The sequence below is a fragment of the Diachasmimorpha longicaudata genome, chromosome 17 (assembly GCF_034640455.1).
Source record: "Diachasmimorpha longicaudata isolate KC_UGA_2023 chromosome 17, iyDiaLong2, whole genome shotgun sequence".
NCBI classification, from domain to species: Eukaryota; Metazoa; Arthropoda; class Insecta; order Hymenoptera; family Braconidae; genus Diachasmimorpha; species Diachasmimorpha longicaudata.
Genome location: NC_087241.1, coordinates 5358935 through 5385916, shown reverse-complemented (window position 1 = coordinate 5385916; position 26982 = coordinate 5358935). Strand labels below are relative to the sequence as shown.

At 38.2% G+C, this 26982-nt stretch overlaps 1 protein-coding gene across 2 annotated transcripts in view; it reads left to right on the top strand.

Annotated features, from left to right (window-relative positions):
• LOC135170557 (amphoterin-induced protein 2) overlaps positions 1-26982 on the top strand; it is a 123399-nt gene that overhangs the window by 2454 nt on the left and 93963 nt on the right. For both annotated transcript variants that reach the window (XM_064136503.1, XM_064136502.1), the window contains exon 2: positions 19894-20072. The gene's annotated coding sequence lies outside the window, so the exon portion shown is untranslated. The remainder of the gene's footprint in view (positions 1-19893; positions 20073-26982) is intronic.

Below are 26982 nucleotides of genomic sequence, written 5' to 3'. Positions count from 1 at the left end.
TAATTCACGTCAGTTTGTCAAATGAACATTTTATAAACTTTTAGCCATTCAATCACATAAAAGGCGAGTGAATTGGCGACAAAAAAACGTAATTCATAGAGGTAATTTTCAACAGTCCTCATCGATCTCATCAAAAGCCACTTAATATTCATTAAATCGGTGAATTCCAATCGTACCCGCTCGACGAATCTCGATGCACCCAACCTGTGGTATTTGTCACGTTTCGCTTTAAAAAAAAAATTTCGAAAATGTTATTTGGAGAATCCCATCTCAGGGCGATAAGTGCTCCACTCGAATATCCTCGACGCATATTCCTGGGAGTTTTTTTCAGCATAGGAAAAACCTTTTTGGGTATCCAGGCATAAAATGCCTGTTTCAAATCTCAGGATCTTATTTCTTTTCAACTGCAGCACCTCGACCATTGCCGAGTGGTCGGCTGTGCTATCCCCGAAGGGCGGCGGAGGAGGGAGGGGACGGTCATACGGTTGAGGGGGGTAGGGCAGTGAGAGGGGAAGAAAGGGAACACGAGGTCGTCCAGTCGGTTGTGTTCACCAAGAGGGCTGGGGGCATTACAGTCCATCGGTTGACTACACTCTCTTTTCTCTTTACACTCACTCGTGGCATTGAACTTGAGCGAGGCTATGGATATGTGATAATGAAAATTAGATAGTGCTAAATACGAGAAACGGGGGTTTCAACTTGGGGGAGATTTTATCGGTTACCTTGAACAGAGAGGAAGGAAGTTTTTATTTTTAGGGCTGCATCCGTTATTTTTAGGAGTGATGCCTGACCCTGAATATATGTATTCTGAGCATTAGGAATTTTTATCGCTGGAATTCGGGAGTTAAATGTCTACGATAGGGGATCGGAATTTGGCTGGATGTTGTGATTTATTGTGGATTAGTGATAAATAGTAATGACTGAGATATATCTCGTTTCATTATTTACGAATTCACGAAGAATATTCATATCCATCTTTGGCGTTAGTATTTTTTATTGGAAATCCCCTCTGGATATTTTTACCTGATTAGTATTCTAATGTCGTGATAGAGTGTTGTGTTCAATAATGCGCCACAAGAGCCCATAGATTGAAAACAACTTTGAATGCCGGTATTATTATTATTTTACTCTTTTGGATTGAAGTATTTTCGTCCCCGGAATAATGCTACTCAGTTCTGATGCTCTTAAATTAATTTGCTTAAATAAATTTCATTGAAATTGGAAAATATTCCATTCGGTTTATTATTCCATTTCGCGTCAATATTCAAGAAAATTACCTGGCTTTACTTACAGTGTTTTCATTACCTTACAAACAACGAATCCATCACCAATCTCATTAGTCGATTGCTTCCGCAAACGCCTACATGAGCACAAAAGATAATTCTCTTTCAACGAGACCATAAAACTTCCCTCATTCAATTTACACGACTTTCTCCTACATCAAACGAAAATAATCTTCTCAGGGAAGGAATTTGTCAATGGGTTGTCGCGTATTCGTACCACAAATTGGAATGTGACTTGTGATGAGATAAATTAATGCATTGATTCGGGTTTTTTTTTTTCAATGGTCACCTCTTCTCTTTGCAGTTAGAGAAAAATTTTCTAACTACACAGAACAATGTCTATTAGTTCGAAAATTAATGACATGAACTCAGGAACATTCATTGATTTTTCCTCATCGCTCCTCTATATAATACACTTTTACATATAAAATTGAAGATTTAAATTGTGAATGAAGTAAAGGAAGCTTTTTATGGGTAAATGAGATGGAAGATCAAGGCGCGTGCGCCGGTAATTTTATTAGTTTTCTCTTTATCTTACGTCACCTTTCGCCGCACCAGGCTTTTCATTTTTTCTTTAACGTTCAATTTATTTTTCTTCATTTACTTCCTTTACAGTTTCAACCATCGCATGAGTGAAAAGTCCAGTACAATTTTGTTCCAATTAGGGTGCGGTCAAACGTGTGACACTTCGTTACGATAAGACCGATAAAGGCTGATAGAAATGGTGGAAATGGTGCGATTAATTGACAGTTTACCTGCTGATGCGTTTTTAAATGGATCTTGTGTATTAGTTCTCCTGGTGTTTGATGTATGACATAATAACAGTGGCTTGACACTTGACGTGGCGTCGACCCCTGCTGAGTTAACGCGTTAGTTACGTTCAGACACCTCTATGTTTACGGGTCGCGTTAATTCATATTTGTTTCGCTCCGCTAATTTCCTCTTCATGCTCTCTGTGCTTTGTATCCTGGCATTTTTTTTTTTTTCATTACGTGCGCCATGTTGGTGCTCATCCATTGCTCTTCGTCAATTCCTAGCTTTGCTTCAAAGATTTTCAAGTTATATAGAAGTCGTTCATTTTTTCACAAGTTTGTACTATTCTGATCTAGGGTGAACAATACGTGTATAGTGCATGCCTTATTCCAGTTCTGTAAAATTTCTTTGAAAGTCAAGAGATCTCCGGAGGTTTCTATCAGTGTAAACAGGCAATTCTCAAACTTACTTCCTCCCCGCTGGCAGGATTTCGTTTTCTCTTCAATTTTTCAAGTCCCTCTGGATACTTGGAACACAGGAGCATTCTCGTGAAATTCCATTTCTTCTCCTTTTGCCCAATTTTTTTTTTTTTATGCAACTCGTGACTCAACACGGGTTAAGCAATGATTCAAGCCGGGAAGTGTTGGCTCACCGACTTCTTTGGTGAAAAGTAGGTGAGCAAGAGAGATGGTGAGTCACGAGAACGAAGACATGAATGTTTTCATGCATCAATGATTTTCTAAGAGGATTACGGTATAATATAGTTTTCTGAATTGGACAAAGTAATCAGCAAGCGCTCGGACTTTTCTTGTGCTTGGCATGTGTGTTTGTTATCGTAATTCTCTATCCTTTTTTTTTCGCTTTCCACTGTCGCTCCAAATCCACCAGTAATCTTGTTATCTTGATCGCCCCACTCGGAGCTAAACTTCTCAACAGCTTTTTTATTGCCTGCTGGGGAAATATTCTCCCATTTCCATATTTTTATTTTCTTCTAATGGGGTGTGTTCGCTGTTTTTTTTTTACTTCACTTTTTTCTCTTTAATTTTGCATCGAAGGAATTTTCTCGATGACCCGGGCGAATGCAGGGAAATACTTAGGCGCCACTCTGCTGCTATGAGTCATACGTATATTCATTGAAATTCTACATCATACCGAGTGTACTCCCACTTGAACAGTGGAATTTGCGTGGGCTGATTCATAGATTGAACACGTAAGATCTGATTCGAAGTCTTCATTCATTGCTGTTTTTTTTTTTTTTCATTGCGGAATCAGTGCGTGAGACTATTTTGAAACCAGACGTCGCTCTGAATAATTTGTGCGGGTATAAAGGAAACATTCGCGTCATTACACATTATTGGAAATTTCGTGTCATGTCATTGATGGATTTCCGAGAAAAATGAAAGAGCTTCGAAGACTTTTGAACGATTCACGCGGAATGACATTTTTGCGACGGTAGAAGAGACATTTCTGAGACGATAAAATGGGAATAAACCCTGTGAAATCTTGTTGACGACAATCTTTTGTTCTGGGAACAAGACACGTGGGCAATAGGGTCTTTTTTTTCAAAATCAACAAAATCACATATCAGACTTCACTCAGGCTTTTTGCAAAGAAAGAAAATAAATTTATTCGTTTAATTATTAATTTTGAAATATATCATCCAAATGGGGTTAAAGGGATTATTATCTTATCGAAAAATATGATTTGATTCTGATTGGGAATACGGAAAGTTTTTAGTGGAATTAACTGGGAAACTGACGGTATGTCGACGACATTCAATGCATAGGAGGAAGTTTATGAAAGGGATAGGAGTTTTCGAGTCCAGGGTCTGTACGTGTACGGAGAACTATTATCGAATTTCTAGAATGCGTGGTTATGGTACACGTGCTCTTCCAATGGTGGGTGTGCCAACGAAAACAGAACATGAGCGAATGGTGACGAATATATCGACGTCTTAATAACAGATAAGAGAATGTAGATAATGCTCGTAGAACTTACTCTGTTATCGTATCTGTTGTGCTATTCATAACTTTACTTTTCAAGATGTAAAATTAGAAGTTCAGTAATTTTGAAAAATCAATAATCATCCGAGGCATTCATCCGAGTGCATCCGGACAATATTTATAGTCTCGCTAAACCGTGAAGCCTTGACAAAGTAAATTATCTCCTGTCTATCAAAGTACGAGCACATAAATTAAATTAGTGCCTTAAAATTCAGTGACGGCCTGTGATGGTTCTCGTTGTGCTATTCAAGTTCTCAGAATATTTGGCAACGTCATATCATCCAATATTATGCAATTTAATAATATTATCCATCAGGCTGTAATCCAAATTGGTTCGGTTAGTCCTTCATCTCCCGACTATCGAATTTTCAATCACAAATCAGTTGATCGAAATGAAATGATTAATATTTTCCTATGAAGCATTGACAGAGAAAAAAAAACGTAAATAAAATCTTTTTACGTCGCTATTCATGGGACTATTGACAGCCTATCTACATCGAGGTTTTGTTATTCGTGAAAGTGGAACGTTGGCGAAGTACATGTGATGCAGAGCGCTGCAGCGTATATTTTTCCCATATGTCCGCAAGGTGGGCATCAGTGTGTGGGAGAGAGTGAGGGATAAATTGATGTGTTGTAGTGAGGAGAGGAGGAACGGAGATAGTAGTGGGCCAGTATGGCTGCAGTGGTCGACAAGTACAGTATTGTCACTCTGAGCATTGAAATCCGCGACACATGGGATTTTCGGTTCGGCAATGCAAACGCTTATATATTTTTTAGCCTCGTATAACTCTTGTTTTCATACGCCATCCCCCTCTCACCCCCTGTCTCTTCCATTTTTTTTTTATCACCGCTGTCATTACTTTTATGTCATACGTGGAGTATTGAGGGCCGTCGTACCGTCAATTCCGCTCCCGTATTGCAAGTCTCCCGGCGACGTATGGAGGAGGATAAAAAGAACCGGATATGCGGCTCAATGACGTGGGGTGATTTTTTTTTTCTATTTATTCCGGTTCTATTTTATTCCACCGCCTTCAATTTCCCTCTCGTTTTTTATGAATCATCCACTTTCAGCGGTACATGTGCCACCAGCTGCAGTAATTTCGATTCTCTATTCCTTTATTTGGGTCTACGAGGGGTTTAATTACGATCGTAGGTTTTAATCTATTTTTCAGTTTGTCATTTTCCTTTTTGAGAATTTCGTTGATGAAGATTTTAAACATTTAAAAATGAGGGACGTTGGAGGAGGATTTTTTTTTTTTTGATCAAATGGAATGAGAGAATTGTCGTGAAAGTTTTCATACTGTCTACGAAAAAGTGATACCGATTTTACTGAATTCAGTTGATAGGAATGGGATAATGTGGAATACTAGCTCATTTTATTCTTCAGAGGTCAGTTGCAGGGAAGTTCTGAAAATAGTATGCAACTTTTTTTTATTCCTTCTAAACTTATCCTTCGCTTGTGGATAAGCACAGAAAAGAGAACATCCTAAGAAGTTTTTTGCAAAACCAAAGGACCTCGTAGAAAACATCTGCAGAAATTCTTCTGTTACTAGAACAGGACGCACACTTCCATTTTTTTTACGACTGCTGTAAACAAAAGACTACAGTATATTAAAAAAAATGCATAGGCATTATATAACGTCACTTGATAAGCGAACTAAAGCCAAAAATTGTCTCATCCCGTTGAAGCACTTTATCATTCACTCGTTGTCAGTTGTACAGGTTCAATTAGACTCAACAAATTCACAAATAAATACATATCCACATATGTTGACAGCGGTACTAACCTAAGATTTCCGCCAGTGATTCTAATTCCACTCTCACAACTTCCTGATTGATAGGATCACATGAAACTCGTTGACCCTCAATGCCAGTTTGCACGACTATATATGTCGCCCACGCGAAAGGCAGAAAGGGGAAATGAAAAAAAAAATGCACACAGTGTCGTTATACTCCCAATTGTGCAATCTCCAGTCTAGCTCACGGTTTTGTGTTCCGCATTAACCTCCAAGTCTATACCTATACTCATCGGCCTCCCGTGACCCCACTCGGAATCGATTGTCGCAGGTGTACCCCTTAAACCGGAAACGCTGTGCACTTTTTTTTTTTATATACCGTAATAAATAACATCCTTGACGTTCATATCACAGAAGGCAACGAATGACTCTGACACCGTCATTTTCCACGTGTAAGAGTCAAAATGCCTTGTATGAAATTTCTACCTTCTCGCTCCTTATTATATATCTCGGAATAACGACCTATACCTGCGGAATCGTAAATAATTCCCGTAACGAAGTTCTTTCCTTCAGTAATTTAGCACTTTCATTTCTTTTCCATTATTTGCCGGAGAGGATGAGATAAAAAAAAACATCTTTTCAAAAATACGGTTGATTCTAATGAGACGGTTATCTTCTGTTTTCTACAGCTGGTGCTGATAGTATTCAGGTATTTCCAAGTTGGCGGAAAAATCTGCTAACGACCTCGGATGAATCCCCATGAACTTTCATGATTTGTCTAGGTGGATCGTTATTTTTTGCTGCGCGTGGCTGATGAATAGTTGTTTGATTAAGAATCGGACGGTGATATGATTCCTTTCATTAGTGGCGGGCCAGATGCCGTTCTATTTTTAGATTATTGATCATTATACGATAGGAATTTTTATTTTGCGAGTTTCATTCTCAAATTTTGAGTAATCAATAAGAATCGATAACTGGTATCTTCTCATTTTTCTTCAAACTCCATAACTCTCATTAGCAAGTAACATTAGAATGATTTATAATCGCATGATAGAAATCTTCAGATTACGAAATGAAACGATTATAGGGAAGCCATCATAGGGATAACGTTACTGTAACAGGAGTTGTATCCTATATATAAATATCTCTCCCTCCAAGCCTGGAGACGCTAATCCGTCTGCCTTCCGGTATAACGAGACACATACGTAGTGGGAATGAATGTAGCTGGTTTTGCTGGTGAATGTGGCAGATGAAGGAGGTAACAGTGGCAGACGTATCTTATCCTACGAATGCCCTCAAGACACTCTGGGGGTTGGCATGGAACTCTGGCTCGACAGGTAATTAAGGCAACGGTACGCTTCTGCAACCGGAAATAGTTATATGCACTGTACATCCTTGAGTTTCTATTCAATGTGTCAACCGATTTGTGATCAAGAGGGGTTAAATGTGGAGTTTGAATTTGAAGGAAATTAATAAGTCAGGGATTGAGTAACAGTTATTTTCGGTTGAATAAAAAAAAAAAAATTGTCCCAAAGGCGAATTCATCTCTATGATGGTGAAAAAATCTTCACCTCTGACAAAGTCATTCAAGCCTTCTCTGATGAGCACTCGCTGGTGCTTTGTTCCAACTCTCGCGGCGGTATCCTTTCACAGGCGATAGCCTTTGACTATCTGAGAGAATAGAAAGGGGCTTAGGGTGACACCAGGTAGGGGGGAGAGAGAATGTTACCGTTTTTTTTTTCACTTTGCTCTTTTTGGCGCTATCTGATTCATCTTCTGATACAGTCGACTTTTCTAAAATGATTCAGACCTGACCTGATATCATTATTATTATTACAGCCGATGAATTTCGGAGCAAAAGTCAATGTCCGTTGATTCGATTCTTATAGCTCCTCGAACTGCGTCGAAAATTGAAAATTTTATGAATAAATCACGTAGGACATTGACTATTTGTTCGGATTGAGAATATTTGAGAACAAAAATACCGTGAATTATTGATTTTACTAACCTTTCGAAGCAAAGAGAGATACGAGAGATAAAATTCGTGAGCTCGGTACAGAAATACCCCTTAAATATAGCTTGCTCACCTCTGGTCTCCACATGTCTCTACATATAGTCCACGATGATCTGCATACAAAGTAGATGATCCTAACCACACAATAACTTCATTGTACGTACTGACCCTGGGTTCAGCCATCCAGTCTGTGATGCCAGTGAAAAATATCCGTGAATTTCGATGCTACTGGGCGTTCAACATAGACGATTTAGAGTGAGGCTGACCGCAGTTGCCCATTGGTCTGCAAGTACCACTGATTAACAAACCCAATCGTTGAAATAGGCGGGTGTAGGAATCATTTGGGGTTGTTTATGTGCCAATGGTCTCATTCATTATGTTGCCGTTTCTATTAACTATTTACCATTGAAACCGCTGAATTTACTCAACACGTTTCAGTTGAGTACTCCGATTTTACGCAATTAGTTTACATGGACGAAAACTTCTTCATTTTGGACAAATTAATCGATTGGCATATTTTCCGATTATCTGTTGCATTTCCTCTGATTTAATTTACCCAATTGAATTGCGACAATCTTTGACGATTATTTGATTAAGACTTGTGCACAGAATTTTCATTATTACCTTGAATCGAATTATTCTGGGACTTTATTAATGACTGTTGACGACCATTGACGAAGCAATCAGTGTTCATCACATCTATTACTACCAATTGAAATTTCGCATATCGTATATTACTTGGAAACGAGCTTCAGACTTTCCTCATCTCGATGTAACCAACAAATTATCTCAGTAGGAGCAATTGATTAATTTTCAACGATCGAGAGCTTCTGAGTGCAAAATACTCACGTACCTCAGGGTTATAATCTGCAAAGTTGAGTACAGGAGAGAAACGAGAGACAACTGCTTCACCGTTCGATTCCGGTTGTGGTTCCGGGACAATCCAACCGCACATTTTCGGTGACCCACTGAGTTGTCTCGCTTGGTCCCAGAGTGTTCGGGTATACTCATGGCAGCAACTATCTGTGATAACGGCTAACAGGCTGAATTGATGCACATATACTCATGTTCTCTCTATGTATAATCATACTGCAATTAACCATTCATAGTGGATTGGACACACGATGCATGTAATGGGAGCGATGCGTAAAGAGTTTCGTTAACGAAAAATTATTCGTTTGCGAGAGAATCCGGTTCAATGCTCATCGCTCATGGATTTCCACTCTATGGGGAATATTTTTCGCTCGAATTGCTTTTAACTCGGTGAACGATTACCCAGATTTAAACAAGGTTTATTCAATCCAGGAGGTTTAATATTTTTGGAGTATTGTGGAGGTAGATAATGGATGAGGGAAAATGCGAATTAAGTGGTTCCATATGAATGAGATATAGAGAGAACATTGACGAAAGTACTATAGATTTTCCGGGAAAAGCAATTAGTCTGTAATAATATATGAAACTTTGAAATATAATTCTCTTTTTTTTTCTCGGTTAATCGTGATTTTCGGCTTGATCCCTCCACTTTTCCCCTTCTGTAGTGATAAAAGTCCTTGTGATGTATAAAAAATATTTAACATCGTCAGTTTGTCCCATATAACATGGTCGAACTAGAAGTTACAGCATCGAGTCATATTTATTCAACTCAGACGTATACTCTAGCCGACATGTTGTTTAACCCGTTGATTCTTCTTTCTACTTTTTGTTACTGCAAATAGAGGTTTAGATGGTATACACACGTGGGTGGCAGGTTTGTTTTCCTCCCCCCAAGTGTGATTATGCTACACGCGGGTGGTCGTTACCGCGATTGATGATTCAGCTTAATGCCCTGGAAGAGTGACCCCCAGTTTCTGCTGATATTTGTTTACATTTTATCGTGAAAAACAAGACAAGGAAAATAATTAATCTTGATGCTTGAACGAGATCAAGATCAGATAATATGAATTAATTAGGCCATTGCAATTAGGCATCACTGTGTTGCCATAACCACCATCACTCATTTTATCCCCAACACTGTATTTTTATTTATCCATTCTCTCTATAAATAACTGCATTAATACGATACGCTTTTGATACTATTATGCATCGTAATCGATATGGATTTATCTCTGTGTAATCGTGATACTCTGGCACGTCAATCTACAGTGGACCACCGTTGCTTGTGGATGAGGAGAGGTAGAAATATATTGCAATAATGATGAATAAAATGTCTTTCGCAATTTGTTGGGATCAATTTTCCACCGACCTTGGTCTATTTTTCTTTCGCTGTGCCAGTGAAAAATACTGATATTACGTTTCATGGAAAGTACATCCTTCAAATCGTAAATGTTACTACGCATCAGGTGTACATTCCGTGTTATATCACGTAATGAAATTGAGTCTACCTGCCGTAACGTGGTTTGATCGTAAAACTCAGAATGGGATATTTGCAACTACAGAACTGAAATTGACTCGTCAGGAGCTTGAGCTTTCTGACTCCTACCTTTTTTTTCCATCAATTGGAGTCTTTTCTTTTTTTTTTTTTGTGCCAGATAACTCTTCCAACTATATAAGTTTGATATTTTTTTAATTCTGGGATGATTGGAGAGGAAAAAGTTTGGAGAGGAAAAGTTTGATTAAGGCCATTTGAGAGTTCCGGTTTTAACATCGTGAGAGGTCTGTGGAGATTTTGGGTAGTCACTGGTGAATCTTGATATTCAGTGAAAATACTGGAGTGCATGAATCGATAAAATTGGTTGGCCTTCGGCCTAATTTGCCGACAATCCATTCTTCGAAGTAGATAGTTCTTTACAACTGTGAAGATACACTTGAAATAGTATTTCTACTGATTCCAGCTATCCTATTATGCAATTGGACAATTAAACGACCAGTAATGCTGATATCAGCTAGGGAATCGCATTAAAAATCGCATGGAGAGTCATAATATCAATGAAATCGCTGCACATAGGACACACAAGGTTGAACGCATGCCACCAGTTCAGGCTGTTAACCTCCTCATCACACATAATTTTATTTTTTACGACAGCAATCTTGTTTCCCTCATTCTGTTTTATTTCTTGAAGAGCAAACGTTGCAATGCATCTGACGGTGATGGTCATAACGTTTTGTTTACTCTTCTCCGTGCTCCCTCCAATGCGCAATTGTCTGCTCCATTCGATTTCTACTTCTCCTCCATTGGATTTTTATATAAAAAAAACACACAGACAGCCACAAGTAAAAAAGAGAATTCTATTTTATCGCTTGCTTCATACGGTGGGCGAGTGAAAATTGGTTTTGTTGCTTTTTCTACCTGCATACCTGTTTCTCTCCTCTACTCGAAATGTTTCACTGCGAAGATAAATGGATTTTCGTGGCTGAGAGCAGTAAGAAATATTCTGGGTATGTGTACAGCTTGTCGTACATGACTCAGTTTTGCATGGTGTAAGAGACTCTCCTGTACAGCGGAAATATTTTATTCAGAAGAAAACACGAGAGGTGAATGAAAGAAAAAAAAAATTCCGTGGTACATTTTGTTGAAAATCTGTTACGTGTACCACTTTTTTGTTATTTTTTTTTTTGCTGATTAGTTTGCAACTGTGGAAGGAATTGTTTTGTCACAGTGTCTGAGGTTATAGTTGCATTATTCTGTTTCCCTTGTTTCGCTGTCGCTTACGTGCAGGGTATGTTAAAGGGAAGGGGTGTTGGGCGAAGTTGAGAACCCCTCGGGTGGGGTTCGTGCAACTATTGCAACCGTGATTTTCAGGACTTGGTTCTTTCGTGTTTACGGCAATATTCGTTCTATATAGTGAGATTGGTGGAATTAAAGGAGTCAGGGACCATTTACCGTCTGCATGGGCCAACGATTCCCTCCATTAAAACCACTATCGTACTCTTTCCTGCTTGAAAAGCATTTGAATATTCACCTGGTCGTTTTACAGTGAAGCAGAAAAATTACACGGCTTCCAGGAAATACTGTGTACGTATTTTTATTCGGTTCATTCTAATAGGGGCGTCATAGATTTTTTTTTTGTGCGGAAGAAGGCGGGGAATAACGAAAACGGGAGCGTGAAATTAGAGATGCGAGTGGATGCAAACTCTCCAAGCATTAGGAAGTTGAGAAGTTGAAGGGTAAAGGAAAAATGAAAGCAGAAGTTGGGGCCTTCATAATTTTAATTGCGAATTTTTTTATTCTCAGAAGCAGGAAAAGTAAAATAACAAAAAAATTGACGGAGAGTTTGGTAAAGCGGATTATTGGTTCTTTCCTTGAATTTATTTTTTAAAGCTTTAGACTGGAAAAACTGTTTGCAATGTCCGATTATGTATTTCGCTACTTTTCGGAATAGAATAGCCTCAGGAAAACATTGCATGGGACGATGGAACAGAGGAAATTAAGTTGACGGGAAATTTATTTATTTATTTGATGGTTGAACTGACATTTTTCATCTGCGAAAGACAGAATGCTATCGAAAAATGTTCTGAACTAGGAAAGTTGTCTAAATATTTTATGTATTCACGATAAAGGAGCTTGAAATATGAAGATGGCACCATTTCTCCCCTCTAATGTCCTTGCGATTGAGAGTAATCGACCGATATATTTTAGCAATGTCTGTAGATTTTCCTTCACATGACTTTTGCATACATTCAATACTATATATCTCCCAGAAATGGGCAGAATCTTTGCAAGATTGTGTAGATCTATCGGTTTCCTAAGAAAATTCTTGCGGACACAGCATTCCCAAGCTTCTCAAATAAATATATTTTGAATTATGGATTTCAAAATTTGTATTCTCAAGGAGATCTTGGATGAAATGTATGGGATAGCCCTCCCACTATTTTTGAACAATTCACGAAGGGCGGATATTTTTCCAAGTCCCTGAATTTTCTTTGAAATATTGTTTTTCATTCCATTTTATTGACACATGTCACAGGTGATCCCCCTGCAATATCATTTCCTTCATCAACCTAAGATCCGGTTGGGTGTAGCCAGTTAACATCCAAATGTGTAGGTTAATGGATTCAAGTGGGTGCGTACAAGCTTCCGAGCACGCCTCTACTATGATAAATCGATCGAGCGGTGTAATCTACGCGACTTCTCACCGATAATCATGAAACCTTAAACTCCATTGTACTTTGAAAATCACGACGGACATCCGGCTGTTTCTCCCTCGGCACTTTCTGCATTCACGCGATCCCTGTTCCATTAAATTCAACGAAATATACGGAAATGATTTTCGGTTAATTTGAACATTCAATTGTACCTTCAACCTCTGTCATCAATATATCATATTTTTTACGGAGTCAGTGCTTTTAACAAAGGAATGTCAAAAAGAATGATGCACTCATTTATCATGGAATGGTTGTTTGCCTTCTATTAGAGCAGTATGCATTAAAGGGTTCGTAAGCAAATATTGACTCGCAGTCCATCTTTGTCAGCAAAGATTTATGTTTGCGGTGGATCAACATTTTTACGGAGGTCATTCCTCAAATCGCAGTCTTATTCATTTATTAATTATAGTATAAATATTTATAAATTGTGAATTATTTTTTGTCCTGACAAAGATCGATTGCAAAAACCCGGAACTGCCTCCCAATTAAATTGAATTATCGAATTGTACCACACTATTACCAAATATTTCACAGTTCACTGAATCAACCGTAAAATTTGTCAGTCTACAATAAATTCCGCCTGAGTACCACATAAGCATTACACGATATGATCGCATGTACAATTTTTTTTTCCATTGTTACCCACCCGAATTTCATTCGGAAACGCAACCAACAACAACTGTGACAATTAATAATCGGATCACTCACCGGTTTACGCTAGGGCCGTTGATTCCGCTTTTTGATATAATTTTCGGGGGTTTGGATGAATGATTCGTGTTTCATGCTTTCGTACTTTGATATGTGTCAGTGAAATTTATATAACGAGTCTTCACTCCCCCATAAATATTTCGAGTTTGAGAATTTTCAAAGCATTGAATTTCATCGTTTCTTCATTTGAATATGCATATACTCGTGTGTAGGTGTAATTGAGTTTCAATTAGTATTCATAAAAAATATTCATAGTATTGTAATGACGGGTGAATGAATAGGTAAAATACCGGGTCAAAATGTTTTTGCTTACTAGGAAATGTTGAGTGTTGAAAAATGGGTTAACATTCATAACTGGCAAGATTGATCAACGCGGTGAAACGCACGTAGTAGGTACGTTAAAACACGTGCGCCCTAGATAAGCGAGGGGTAGCATATAGTGCAACTCACCTTTAAAATATTCATCACCCGTAAGAGCGGAAATTTGGGCACACACCGAGCTCAGGCCCAGGCATGCAAAGATGCCAACCTAAAATCCGTGTGAAACATCGAAATGCCGGATTAAGGTGGCTGACGTGCTCTTCGGTAAATGCTAAGTGTGAGATACTAAATGCAAGAGATTTTCCAGCACGTATATTCTTGGGTAAGGGGGGGGGGGAGGCAGCATACCGACTAAATCCTCCACTGGGAAATATTAATTTTTGGGATTTAAATCTCCTCGTTGAGTTTGTACTTCTACAGTCGGTGAAATGAAATTCTAATGGATATGGCGGGGAAGTGAAAATGCTTTTACTGGAGTAATCTTGTCGATGTGATGGGTGACGTAGTCGTGTGGAATCGATAGATGGTAGGTAGGGAACATCTATTCGGTAACTCTGTGGGATTGGATTTTCTCATTATAGGGTATTCAGGGAGAATGAATATAAAAATCTGGGGAACAAGGAAATGTTTTTTTAGAGGGGAGACCGGGATAATAGCGCTTATTTCAGCTTAAATAATTGACACTTTGGGATGATTCTGTTGTTTCAACGGTTTTATGAGTGGAAATGAAATTTCGCTGGGATTCACTACGTTAATGGTTTGATGGTAGATAATATCGGACGACACAGGCTCTTCCGTTTACATGCAGTCAAATACGATTTGTGTTTTGCAATTTTGATGAGGTTTGCATCGTGTGATTATGGACGAACAAACATAATTGTGGGCTTGTCGGTGTTTTTTTTTTTGGTAAAAATTGATTGTCTGGTATCAGCAACTATTAAATTATACGCAAAGTGACGGTAAATCAAGGAGAATTGTTCAGGGGCGAGTCCCTTTGGAATTTCACTTGGTCTCGGTCGATTTCTAGCAAATATGTTTTCTGTTGAATACTGCAGGGCCCATTGGAAAATACATTCAATTTTCATTCTCGCGTCTCGTTTGACATCCTCATATTTCCAACTCCAATTCGTTCCAGGGTATGACAGCTGTATAGCGTGTGCCCCAGTCATTCTTCAGATTTTTTATAACTACCTCTACAGCAGTTGTAAAATCTCATTAAATTTCATTAAATTTCTATTCTTATTTTATATCGTAGGATGTATTGTTCCAAGGATATAGCGCATTCGCACGTGCCTCGTGTGGATTGTCTAGGTAAAATGAAGTTTACGAGTTCCAGCGGTATCGTAAATAGATTTGGAGGCGGTATTATGGCTAGCGCCAATGTAGCGTGATACAACTGACTACCTGATATATTCAGCATTTATATCGTTGTATTATAAAGTTTATTCTTGTATGCATGCAAGCCGGGCGTTTACTAGTTTCCGTCTTCCGAACCGATAATGAAGTTATATTTTTTAACAGCTCATCCAATTCGATATCGATTTAATTGAGATATCTCATAGTGAGATTGGACTGAGATTATCCTCGTAATTTCTAGCGAGAAATGGTGAAGTGAGCCTTTGATGTTTGGCTCAGTGATCCAACTGACAAGTCTCCATGATGCAATTGTGCAATTCAATCCGATTACAACCGCAGAGGACGTTTGCGGTTTTACCGTGAATAGGCCAATATTACAGTTGAGAATGAATGTAGATGCCATCGGTATTCAACATTTAACAAAGATATGGGGGATAGCTATTTTTTTTAGTAATTGGATTATCAATTGATCAGTCAGTTCTTCCCTAATTAGTCGCCTCAGAACAATATAGGTATTAACCTGCTGAAGAAAATTATTTCTTCAATGATTTGTCTGTACCGAATGTCTCATTCAATACCTTTTACTCGGTTTTCGTCTTATTCCTCGTCAAAAAAATTATTGACTCTCATTTCGGCTTGTTGATATTGCCGTATTTCATTTCCAAGATGTTTCGTGAGGGGAGAATACATCTATTGGGGTGAACGATGCAGTTGCTTCACCTTGAGACAATATTTGTCGACCCTTTGCAACGACGACTCCCACCGGTTTATCATACTTGGCCTCGAACCAACCCCACGAGGATTTTCCAAGCTTCACTCTCACCATATTTTTTTTTCCACTTCTCCCCAGTTTTCAGCAAAACAATCATGTCAACTTCGGGTTTCTCAGTCGATATAATTCCAAAGAACCTTCAGGACAAGTTGATTTAATACGATGTATTAACAAGACGTGAAATTATTAAGTATTCAGTAACTCCTTTACCGGATTTTACAATCTAGTAACAATATTGTATTCGGTTGAACAATATTATTGCAAACTTCGCCCTTACTTTTTACTCTATGATGAACGACCAGGGTCTTACGCAAGAAAACATTTTGCCGACTACTTCTTCCTGAAGTTCCTCAGTTGTACGGTCTACCTCACGTCCTCGTACCAATTTTGTATCCATAAAGTAGCATCGAAGTTTTGGTTATATGCTTATGCAGTTTTCAATGGGTGAGTCAGTAGTTCAGATAATAAAGTAGGAGTTTACTTTTAAAATACGAAAATGATGGTTAGATTCACTAAAAAAATTACTGCTCTCGTCGCTGTCTCATTGACAATTCGAATGTTCAACCAGTGTTGGATCGAATGAATCGAAATATCCTCGGTAAAATGTTCGCTCCCTCAAGGGCTTTGCAGAATTTCATTCGTTGAGAGGTACTGGCAAATACGAAACTTAACTCATTAACATCTGTTGAAAGGAAAATTTAAAAAAACTTATTCTGGCGTTTCAACTTGATAAACAAATACAATCGTGAAGTTCGCGTCACGATAGAATTCTATTTTTTATGTGGTCTACACAATTTAATGTCTTCCAATCAATTTTCTGAAATAGTTTATATTATCGTGGCTATTGTTAACACGTAATATCTTCAAATATTTTTTTTTCAATAGTGATAGTGTTATTCTGTTTAATCGCGTCTTTCCATCGACTTTTCCAATGCTGTGAAAAACCATCAACAATTTCCACAGCCATCATATAATAACAATTCACCACTCTATCCAAGTAAAATTGATTTCTCTCGGTTCTATATCATTCAGCTATGGTGACTATATCTATAAAATTTGTTGTCGAATGGCCCATCTCATCTAGAAATAAGAGAGGAGTGAAAGAAAAATAATTCCCCGTTCTCACCAAAACTTTTCATTCTCAACTTTTCCAATACTCTTCATTCTGTTTTTTTTTCCCCTCTTTTACCTCCACTTTTTTACGACTGTCGCACTTGGCCATTTTTTCCATTATTTTTTCCATCTCGTGATATATCCAGAGTGAAATATCAGGCGGCAGTTTCACGACCGTCTTCAAGATTTAAAATGAAAAATGTCTTTCAACATTATGACACGAATGAAATACCCCAACAAGGATGAACCACTGCTACAACAGGGTGGGAAAGGTGCAACCGTTATGGCGTGCTTCATTTTGCACTGTTGCAGTATAGAGAACTGCACAATAAAGTGAAGGGAGTGATTCAGTTATTTCTGACGGGGGAGTTGCGGTGCTGTTTATTGGAGTCGTTGATCTTGTACCATTACCCATGAGATTAGGAAACGCCTTGGAAATTTCAATCTTCCGAGGAGACTTATGATTTTCTTATTAAACCGTATGAACACCACTTCTGAGAACAAATGGATTTCATTACGAGTAATTGCAAGTGGTGGCTTTTACTTCCATTATAATTCTGGTATATTATCGAACTCCATCACTGAGTAATGTGATCAGACTGATTTAAATTTTCACATAGTTCAATAGTTCTCATTATTGAATTAATTTCAAAGTTGGAATTACATTCGGGATGAATATCAAATAGGAAATTAAATAGAATATTAATTCACTATTCAATTCAATTATTTAAAAAAAATATTCAGTAGTTACCCAAATTCAATAGTATATTCCAGTTAATGGAACAGCAAGTTTGTCTCACTTGACTGGAAAACTTGGGGGTGGTATTTGTACATTCTCGAGTCGCAGTGGATAACTATGAGACTGTCAAAACTTTGTTCCTCCTCTGTATATAGTCACAGAGGGCGTCGCGAAACACGCACTCACGTACGAAAACTTGAACCAACTTTCTTGGAGATGAAATTGAAGTCTCATGAGACGAAAAAGTTTATTGATACTTTTATTATCAATAAAAATGGTATGAAGGGCCGTTCCATCGAAGATGAAGTCTTCGCTCGTGATTCATTAGGTTCTTTGCTGATGAAATTAGAAAATTCATAGCACGTGCTCCGAATTTTTTACGAATTGAATTCATGCTGATTGAATGGGCGAATAACGTCATTTGTCAGGTGTAGAGTCGAGTAAATGAAATTCTGAATCTCTCCACTGAGAATCTCAATCAGTTTATCACAGTTCCGGCTGATAAGACACTTGTAATATCATGTCGATACACCACATTGTTTGCCTCTGATATTCGTGATAAATTGGATGATGGTACATGGCTCAATACCTATTCTCTTGATATAATGGTCGGATGGATCCACGCCCATGATTTGATATAAGATTCAACAATGTTATGAAGGTTCTAACCACCGAGGCTCTTGAGGTACCTTTGGCGCTGGTTTTAATGGCGGAAACCTCTTAAGAGGATCCAGCGCTACGAGGTTACTAACTTAACAAGATTCTCACCGCTCTCTGGATAAAAAATTTACATTCATGTTTTCATAACCGTGATTCTAATAATATGCCATGTACGAAATGCGTTGCTACATAATGAACTTAAGTGATTCATGATATGAAATTCATTGGAATGGGTATTGCCGGTGGGTTTTTAATTATTTTCCTAACAATCGCCTAAAAAAACTTCAGTTTAAATCACTTTGGCTTTTCCTATATTATAAAATAATAAAATAATATATATACATAATTATTTCGCCTTTTCTGTGATTATTGTTATACATAGGGAATTATGAAATGTCCCTCTCATATTTTCCACATGTCCAATTTTCATACACAACTCAAATCCAAATTATGATTCGTAATTATATTCTCTTGAAATATTTACCATGACGTGGACGTTTCGGTTGGAACTGTGATGAGTATAATCCGGCCTGAGTGCCAATTACAATGATGTAATTTTGATAATTGAATTTTAAATGATTAATCAAGAAATTTGACAGTTGCTCGGTGATTGGTACATATAACAGATCAGCATCATTGTTATAGCCTCCAGTTGCGTCCAATATTATTTAATTGAGAACGTAATATTGATACGAATCGCGTTCGTAATTATAGGAAATGTTCAATTACATTTGAATTGCATTTATTCAAAGTAGATTATGTTGCAATTAGTGTATTGTAAATAATTTTTTATTGGTATTCGAAAACGGAGAAAATTAATAAATGATTAAATTTTATTTCCGGCTGGAGAAATTCATACCAATAAATATAAAAATGACTTTAATGGTAGAGTACGAATTACCGTACCTGCAGAGATTTCATTATATCCAAGACCATGAGGGCTCTGGGTTTCAATCAGATTGAAACAAAATTAGAAACCGGAGTTTCGTTCTTTTAATTCAATAGCGAGGGGATAAAATGATTTGATGGATTTCAATAATCAAATAATTTTACCCATTTGGTTTCATAATTAACCATTAAGTGAATAGAATTCAAATCAAATTCTACTGAGCACACAATGCTATTACTAACAGACGGGCTGGGACCATGATTAATCTTCAATGAAAATCATTACAAAGAACAATGAATATTCTCGGTATTTTCATTATCAAATAAAGGGAAATACGTAAAATTTTGGGTAATACAAATGGATTTAACATCCAGAACATTGTCACAAAATCTAAAACTGAAATTCACTGTACGTATGATGAATAATTCCAACACTCCATTAACATTTCAATATTGAATTTACAGAAGATCGAGTATAAAGCTGTACATCTGGTGAATTGTACCCAGTGGATATATCAGTCGTCAGTGTGTGTATCACCATGTGGCATTAAGAGAAGGGAAACGCTCAGTAACCGCACATTACTCGGCCGGGTAAATTCCATAGTTACATGCACACCACCCCTACTGCTACCAGAGTGTCTGGGGTATGTACATACGTATTACACATTTATTATACATTTATTCACACATACTCATATAATAACACTATGGGACACTGAATCATTTGTGGGAGTCCCGTGAGGGACACCGCCATTCTTCGTTGCACGGGGAGAGATATTTAATAAAAATTACGTAACTATTCACGTAATCCGTGGGGGAGTTTCCGGGTAGTTTTTGGATGAACGAAGAGAATTATTCTTACTCATAATTTTCGTTGAATTATTTCCTCGTTTCTTTCGGCCATTTTTTTATTGAATATTTATGTCCGAGTATCGGGCGACGCAAAAAAAAAACCTTGATACGTTCGATGGTTTATGAATTTCGATGCGAAGGTGAGGAAAAATTGATTCAGCATCGCTGATCTCAGCTGTAAATATATACGTATCGTCTCTAACGCTGCAAAATCCGCCGACATTTTATTATGCATAGTCACGCCTGAGATACATCTTTTCGTACTGGGCATTTCAATGAGATATGATGTGACCTTCGTAGGAGTGCGGGTTGCTTACTTCGTAAGCGGAAATATTGTAATTGAAGATAATATTTCTGCGAGAATTGCCATTAACGGAGAATCCATCGTCATTGAGCATTAAGCATATTTTATTCACAAAATTAGTTCCGGGGAGTTGCTAGATTAATCGAAAACGAGAAGAATTAGGCAAACGCTTTCAAAGTTCATGTTAAAAGCTTTTAGTGAATATCACAAGCAGCTTTATAAGTAAAGTCCTTTTTGCTTGAGAATATATGATGAAATTAATCACAGGTATCGAGTGATACACTTTGTCGATGAGTTGATGCATCGAGCCCATTACAGATTATTTTTTTTTTTTTCAAGAAAGAAATTTTTTTCTTCTCGATCCACATGTCCAGAAAATTCAAATCAAAGTGAACAAGAAAATTACCCATGTCACCATCCATTTCATCCTTATTTTCCACACCTGTCGTGGTTCAGTGACGAACAATATTGATTCCCCTTCAGCCCTCATGTTTACTAATCTCAACAGGTATAGGAACAGTCCCTGTTGAGGTTTATTGTTCGGTATCATGGCGAGATGGTCTCAGGGCTCAGAGTTCTTTATAAAACTCTTCGGCAAGCTGCGCCGCTTCACGTTATATTCTGCCTTGGTCCATTATTCTCGCACGTCGCAGCTGGTTCTTGTACATTTTCCTGTACATATATGAACTGTACCATTTTGAATGGTTGAGCATATTGTGTAGTCTGTATTCCGAGAAATGCGGAATAATTTTCTCCGCTTCTTCCTCTTTTTTTACTTCTTTTCTAATTTTCACTTTACTTACTCTGAAAGGATACATTACCGTATAATACGGCGTTTCATGAAAATGATAGTGCCTATGCTCCTAAGTTTTCGAACGAATAAAACCGGGAAATACCAATATAGGTACCTGCAATTTTCAAATTAAGAATATATACATGAAGATAGGTACATGTGCAAAAAAAAAATTTACGAAATATTAATCACAATATTTTCCATTGAATTTCGCTTCCTATAGATATCATTATTAACTTATGCTTAACAGCAACAAAATCCCTTTATCACTGTAGAATGTGAAAGTTCTACACTCGTTAACCCACACTGACACAAATAATTTTTTCTCTTTTCCCGGGGGTTGAAATACATTCTCTCGCGATAATGCCCTTTAGCTCATGAAATTCCGACAGACCATCATTATCCATTTTTCTGTTTGCATAGCTTTCATTGTTATGAGCTTGCTTTTTCAGCTTAATCTACCCCTTCGGCTAGACGTTGTGAAGGGAGAGGGGTGGGGGGGGGGGGAGGAAGGCGGGGTATTCCACATTTCCCTCTTTGTCTCGGAGTTATAGCCAGACGCTTGGACATTCATTATTTCTTACGGCCTACGCTGACACACATGCACTCATGAGAGTAGTAGCTTCTTTTCTCCTCTTCTCGAGATTTTTTTTCCCCTCTCCTCCTGCCCCCTCCCTCCGGGCATTATTCCCCTGCAGGAGAAACATTTCAAAAGAATAATAGACCGGCAAAATGTGCATAACGGATATGTCGTCCATGAACAATGTGGCAGTCATGATTTTATCATTAGTATTATTTATGCATAAAGGCCACTGGGGATAATATTTTCACATTATATAAACGAAATTATTAGATGTTTGGGGTGTGAAATGGGGGTAAACTATTGGTTGTAATGTCTCAGACGGGCCAACCAAAGCGGCATAAAGTCTGTCGTGTTGACGCAAAATGAATTTACGAGAATAGTGAAAATAAACATTCATTATTGTTTATGGAGGCGCTGGACCTTTTTCCATTCTCATTTTGAGACTGCATACGTAAATAAGTGTAGGGCACTGGGCTGACATAAAATGAAGCCCATTGTTCATCGGGTTTATTGCCATTGTGAGCATTTCTTCGCGTTTCGGAGTTTTCATCAGAGAGGTCGTTTATTTGAGTTTTTGTTGAGTACTAAACAAAGTCATAAAAGGATCAGGTTGAGTGGAAAAGATGAATTTGTTTAGGGTGACCTGCATTTCAAATGCATGCTACATCAGTTTTGGTTGAGATTTATGGGATTTTGAATGGTAAAAATTTTATGGAGTGTTTACGATCAATGGAATATCAACAGTCAATTATTACACTGGGTGAGGAAGGGTAGCTCAAGGAAACATAAAATTTCTATAATTAGCTTTGGAAATGCTGAAGAGAAACGGCTAATTTTTCTTAAAAAATCAATCTCCATGAGATTAATAATCCTCCCGTTCGTTGGCACTGCATATTGATAGAGATTACGGTGACAGTATATCCCATTTAGAATCTCAATTTTTTAACGTTAAATATACACGAGATAAGTCGTCTTATTGTGCTCACCTCTCTTCGCAATCACGCTCATTTAATTCTTAATAGGGCCGAATACCCGAGTAATTGAATTTCACCCACAACTCTCTGCCTCCCCAATTCTTTTTTCTCCAATTAATTTCACTAATGCATCAACAAGCCGCATTATCTCTAAAGGCGAAGGAATAGAGGTAGAGAGGATGGCAAAAAAAAGCCAAGTGACCTAAGAGTTCGTGTTCACAAAACCTCAAAACCTGTATTAAATTTTCTCCGGCCAGAGTTTAGCCGCCCAGAGGAATGTGAAAAGGCAAGAGTCTGAGTATAAACCCAGCAAAAAAGCACCGGGTTTACCCCGGCTTTTTTTTTGACAAGTTGAAACATCCTACATTCATGGCCGGCACCCGTGAGCCCTCACATGTCTGACTCCTTTGACAAACATGAATTTTCACATCTAGATACAACTCAACAATTTTTGAGGCCAACGTTAGCCACACTTTCTCAACATTTTCGACAATTAAGAGTGGTTTTGAAAGCCCAACACATCCTAAATATCTCTCATTATACTCCAACTGAGATTTAACTATCAGTGCTTCCACAATCCAACATGTCCCAAGTGTCGGATATACAGTCGAAGGAAAAACTAGGTGAAAATCTCTGGGGATGTTCTGTACCAAGAATTCAAGAATTTCTAACTCTGTACACAGTACCACGCTCTTTGTATATATCACTTACTTCTCGCCACGTCCTCTTTTCCTCTTGCTCTGGCACTATGCAACTTTAAATTTACCAAATTGTCCCTGGCTCGCTCGCAATACCTGTGTCACAGCACTCAGGAACGCTCGGAAAGGAGTAATCAAGTAGTAACTACCTTGCCGACGTGATATTTCTGCCTTAGTGACGGTGAAAGGCTTAGCCATTTGTTCTGCCAGTCGAGGTAACAAACTGTTAACTCGAGTTTTTCTGGAAAAGGAGAGTTTCGATTTATTGCACTTGAAAAAAAAAGATTATTTTCGTCGAGATTATTATTCATCAAACGGCCTTAGAATTTTCAGTTATTCTGAACTCTTTCAGTGGAATAATCGCAATAAATTTTTCCATTGATTAAACATATTTATTTAAACAAAAATACCTGATGAAGTAGGTCAGTCTTGACTGAAATATTGAATAAATCATGGCGATAATTGAAACAGCCAAATGCCAGGGTTTCATAACACAGTACCTCCGCGTCCATCACCCGAGATAATCATTTTCAAGATGTAATAAAGTTCATCGGATGAATATAAATTCCAGAATGAATAAGACTGTGAAGAATTGATTGGACGAAATTCCGTTCGTGTGGTGAAATCGAAATCTGGTGAATTGTCTCCTTTAAACGATTTATTTTTTTATTTTTTTTCACCCGTCGGTTCTTTTTGATTCACTTCCCTCCATTCTCTCGTTTCCTCCTAATTCCCAAACGTCTGAGCTCCGGGTCTATTCAACTTTCTGGGAAATTCCTTTCATCGACAATAGCCCGTATAGGTTTTACCCGATATAGCATCTACTATTGCCATACCATCGCCACTTCATCCCCTCGTCTACGTGCTCCCGCGGCTAAATACCACTGCGTGATCGCCTGAAGAGGGTGGATTGAGAGGCAGTCAAGCTGGTGCGCCGGGTGCATAAAGACCCCAATTCTACTCTTGTTCAAGACCGGCTTCGCTCTCGCCTCGTCAAAGTTACATTCACTCACTCATACAATGGTGAATGAACTGCTCATGAGTGAGCTCCAGTGGAATCATAACGATAAGTTTATAACAAACATATCGTGACACTCCGACGATCGGCTTTATTTTCCGGGTGGAAATCATCTATTTTTGTAGTAATTCACAGCACTCCGATTTATATCGAATATTGTTATTTCTTCGGTAATTCAACCCGGAAATTTAATAGTATCTCACCGGAAATTTTAGCTGGATAATCGTGTACTCCTGATATTTTTAAACTTCCGGATATTGGGAAGTTAAGGTAATGGATCCGATGAACGAAATTTCTTTTTTAATGATAGTCATTATATGTTAATGTCATCCAAATTCTTCCGGAATTGTTACGGATCTTGTTCGAAGTATTTTGCAATTTTTCCCAAATAATCCTTTCGACCAATGGTTTAATTTGTGCATTACTTTATCTACAAACTTTTTTCCCCCGGATGTCGTTGTCAAATTGTCCACAAATACCGCGTAATAAGGTAATAATTTCTGGAAAGACCAGGGGCTTCTCCCCCGTATGAATATAATGTGAATACTGTGCTCGGTATTCCCTTGAGCATGCTTGGAATTTCAATATTTCGTTATTGATTTTCTCCATTGGCTTCAAAGCAAATGTTCCCTTACAATTTTTGGTCATCTATGGCTGTGCAGGTCACGCTGCGGTCGACAGCTGGCATACCGACCATAAACTTCTCAATTTCTAGTATCAGTTGCTCATCTCACTGCTGGAGAAGCCAGTCTATTATCGTGTGAACTGAAATAGATATCTTTGAACCATGATAATGCTTCTGAGCTGATGGTGTAGTGAAGACCTTATTGCCGAAACATTCCACGCGTAAGTTACTCGATGGAGGGAGTTCGGAATTGTTCGATAACGTCGGGGGAATTGAAGCAATTGGTATCAGTTTGGAGGGTTTCAGATACTCTCATTATTATCATGAAAATTTACGAAATTTACTACAGATTAATATCAAATGATTAACTTTCGTGCTCAATTTTAAAGATATTTTTCTGATTCACACGGGGAGGAATAGATTAATGAAAATTACGAATGGTCCACTCAAAAATTAAGACAAAAATATTTCAAAATACAATTTCGCGGAATAGAGAATCAAAAATATTTCCTCACACGTCAAATATTTGCCATGTCTCGTCGCTACTTCACTCCGAGTTTGAGAATTCCTCGAGTGTAATCGATAACGTCGACGAAGACATTTAACGCCTTAAAGAGGATATACCGAGATGCGAAGTGAATGGAGAGAGACAGTTTGAGGGTTTTCCAGTGTAGAAATTCGAGACGGTGCCTCAGCCACTAGAGAACAATGCATTTGACCATTGAGCCTCGTTTCTCCCCCATAATCTACCCTCCAGGCTCCAGTACCAGTGGTGCCTTCAGCCCGAAGATATAGGAACTCGCCAAAAGTCTCATAAATTTGACAAATCACCACAACTCCCTTTAATCAAACCATCTGACCCCCAAAGTTCTTTTTTCCCTCCACCACTGCCATGATTCATCGCTGATGGAGCCGTCATTCTCGCTCATCCAGACATGAACTCCGATGTAAAAATGTTGTACGTATATCAGGTTCGAGGGTGTTATCACAGTGAAAGCCCTACATCCGCACTTCGCGAGTTCTTACACCACCTCGAATACGTGTCAAGCTCGTAAATATTCGACTTTTGCGCTCACCCACAGTACATCCCCATCCCCATCCCCATATTCCCCGGGGAATACCCGAACTCTTCGAATAGGATTGAAAATTACGTTGAGACTTTGAGGGGGAAAAAAAATAACGCACCGGGGGTAGTTTCATTTAATGAAAAATTGTCTTGATACCCTGAGAAGGAATAAAGCGGAAAATTCATGAATTATGGCGCTGTTGGATAAGGAATCTCGACGCGGATAAACGCAGATAAGGAGTACTCCAAGCCAACAGAACAATACATCTTCAGAATAGTGAATAAGGCGAACTAATAAATTTTGTAAAATGAATGGATTTCATATAACGTGCAATACACCGACGCTTCGGAATGTCGGCGCATAAATTTTCGACCCGTGGGTTCAGAGGTGAAACCTCTCTCGCTAAACTCTTTTGCTATGGCTAAATATGAATTACGATAATCACTGGGTCATTCCGTAATTTTTTGTGTGTATTTTCTCCCCTTCTGTTCCATAAAATCCGAAGGGAATTTCCTCCAAATAAATTGCTCGAGATTATTCTTAACCTTGTGAATCCTCGCTACCCGAAAATACGGATTCCTTCAGCAATTTCAATCTCTTCTCCCAACTGCTCTTATAAAAATATCTTCCGTCTTTCAAA